This window comes from Hyalella azteca, unplaced genomic scaffold (assembly GCF_000764305.2).
Source record: "Hyalella azteca isolate HAZT.00-mixed unplaced genomic scaffold, Hazt_2.0.2 contig13900, whole genome shotgun sequence".
Classification (NCBI taxonomy): Eukaryota; Metazoa; Arthropoda; class Malacostraca; order Amphipoda; family Hyalellidae; genus Hyalella; species Hyalella azteca.
The window spans coordinates 114,310-117,279 of record NW_025943805.1 but is presented as its reverse complement, the minus strand read 5'-3'; positions in this window follow the sequence as shown (position 1 = coordinate 117,279).

Genomic DNA, 2,970 nt, shown 5'->3' with positions numbered 1-2,970 from the left:
GTTCTGCGATGTTAAGAATCGGCGAAAGGCCTACGGCCTACTAAACGCTGAAACCGCTATTATTTATTATTATAGTAATCCTTCTGGGACCTTGTAGAAGCCATGACTATACTTATATGCAGAGCTGGGCAGCGCTATACTTTGAAATGTAGCGGCCGCTACCGCTACCGCGACATGCTCCAAATGTAGTGGGCGCTTCCGCTACCGCTAAACCCATTAGATTAAAGCGAGCGCTACCGCTACAGTAAAATGTAGCGCCGCTACATTAGCCGCTACAATGGCCAAAATTATTGGAAATGTCTAAATATTTTTGGTTCTGCTATTGGGTTTTACTCATTAACATTTAATGATAATAATACATTTTCAAAACATATCAATGCAACTTTATTGCAATTACGCTAACCGAACTATATAGTACGGGTTAGATACAGTAAATAAAAGTTACAGTTATTTTTATGTTTTACTTTCCCTACATGGATGTGTACTTTAATCTACCAATTTAAAAAATTAACCACATATACATATAAAAAATCAGTCTTTTATTTGTATAGCTTCGTCTATTGTGTGGATTTGTATATATGTGTATTTGTATATATGTGGATTATTTTTGAGATTGGTAGATTAAAGTAGACATCCATGTAGGGAAGGTGAAACATAAAATAAATGTGTAAAAATAACTGTAAGCAAACTAAAACATGAAAGAAAAAATACCTGTAAGTGGTAACTGGTATCACTGTTAGAAAATCGACCGTAAAAAAACGTTCCCACCGGCGTTACAGTGGCCGGTTATTTACCGTTAAATTAAACGACGGAACGTTTTCCCGCACGAAAACGGTGCGCCCGTTTTGTACTTTACGGCTTCCTACAGTTTCTTTCAAACAGACTATTATAATCCGACATAGCCACACATAAGAAGACATAGTGAGACATAAGGAGACATAGCGAGATATAAGACATAGCGAGGCATAAGGAGATATAACGAGACATAGCAAGACATAAGGAGACAGCGAGACATAAGGAGACACAGCGAGACATGGACATAGCGAGGCATAAGGAGACATAACGAGACATAGCAAGACATAAGGAGACATAGCGAGACATAAGGAGACATAGCGAGACATAAGGAGACATAGCGAGACATAAGGAGACATAAGGAGACATAGCGAGACATAAGGAGACATAGCGAGACATAAGGAGACAGCGAGACATATGGAAACATAGCGAGACATAAGGAGACATTGCGAAACATAAGGAGACATAGCAAGACATAAGGAGACATAGCGAAACGTTAGGAGAGATAGCAAGACATAGCGAGACATATGGAGACATAGCGAGGCATAAGGCGAATATGTGGACATAGCGAGAGAGACATAAGGAGACATAGCGAAACATATGGAGCCATAGCGAGACGTAACGAGACAGCGAAACGCAAGGAGACATGGCGAGGAATAAGGAGACATAGCGAGTCATAAGAGGACAGCAAGAAATAAAGAGACATGATAGATCATTTGACTGCTAATAACCTCCTATCAGACTGTCAACATGGCTTTATTGCCGGGAGATCCTGCACCACTAACCTCTTGTCGACTCTGAACGAATGGACCCGCCTGCTGGACGAAAGGGAGCCAGGAGATGCAGAGTACCTCGATTTTGCCAAGGCATTTGACAGTGTCCCACATGAGCGGCTGTTGCATAAATTGAAGTCTTTGGGAATTGAGAGTAATGTACTCGAATGGATCAGAAATTTTCTAGTGGGGAGGCAACGTGTCAGTATTATGGGTCCGTATCAGACTGGGCTTCAGTGCGCAGCGGCGTGCCACAAGGAAGCGTTCTCGGGCCTCTTCTATTCGTTGCGATTATAAACGATCTACCAGAAGCTGTGTCTAGCGTTTGCTCGATGTATGCTGACGACACAAAAATTTATAATACAGTGAAGAATACGTCGCAAAAAGTACAGTTGCAAGGTGAAATTGACAGGCTGGTTGACTAGGCCGATAAGTGGCAGCTGCGTTTTAACGCTGACAAATGTAAAGTTATCCACCTTGGCAAGAATAATGAACAGCAAGATTACAGTATGAGAAGACACGGTTGCAACGACAGTGTAATGATGTCGAAGTCGACAATGGAAAAAGTTTTAGGAGTTAATATTGACAATGAGTTGAAATTTTCCAAGCATATTGAAGGTCAGGTTAATAAAGCCAATAAACGACTTGGACTGATCAGACGCTCTTTCGAGGTTCCTAGATGCAGAAGCTATGAAGCAGTTGTTTGTTGCTGTCGTGTGCCCGAACCTAGAGTTTGGAAACGTCGTGTGGTCACCAAAATTTGAAAAAGACAAAAATTTAATAGAGAGTGTTCAAAGACGCGCAACAAGGGTATAGTTCCGGGCTTGAAGGGCAAGTCCTATGAGGAAAGATTAAAGATTATGAAGCTTCCAAGCCTCAGTTATCGACGTCTGCGTGGGGACCTCATTGAAGCATACAACTGACTTACACAATTTTTCCATATCTTAATACTTATATTCAAAGCCCACCTTGTTATTCATTTTCACTGCATTAAAATCCCAGTTCCAGTTTCTTTCATTTACAATCTGTTGGTTTACTGTGTGGGTAATGACTGACACTTACCCCACAATTCCAAGTCCTACACGCGTAACAAATGCAAACACTCAGGATTCATGATACCAAGAGGAATTCGTTTCTCCGAATAAGACTAAGATGAACCTCCTAATTAATGAAAGAATAAAGCACCTCTGACCAAAGCACCATGGTACCTCATTCATATGAGGTGCCATATGAGATACCAGCGCTTGGGTTGAAGGAGGGTCCTTTAAGTCAAATGTCCCTGCATGTCTCTTTAGAATAGAAGTGTCGGCGTTGAAGACATAGGCCCATGGCCTGTTGCCGATTCTTGAACTTTTCGTGACTTGATTCACAAGGGATCCGGCCTTTGGAACCCGATCTTTCCATA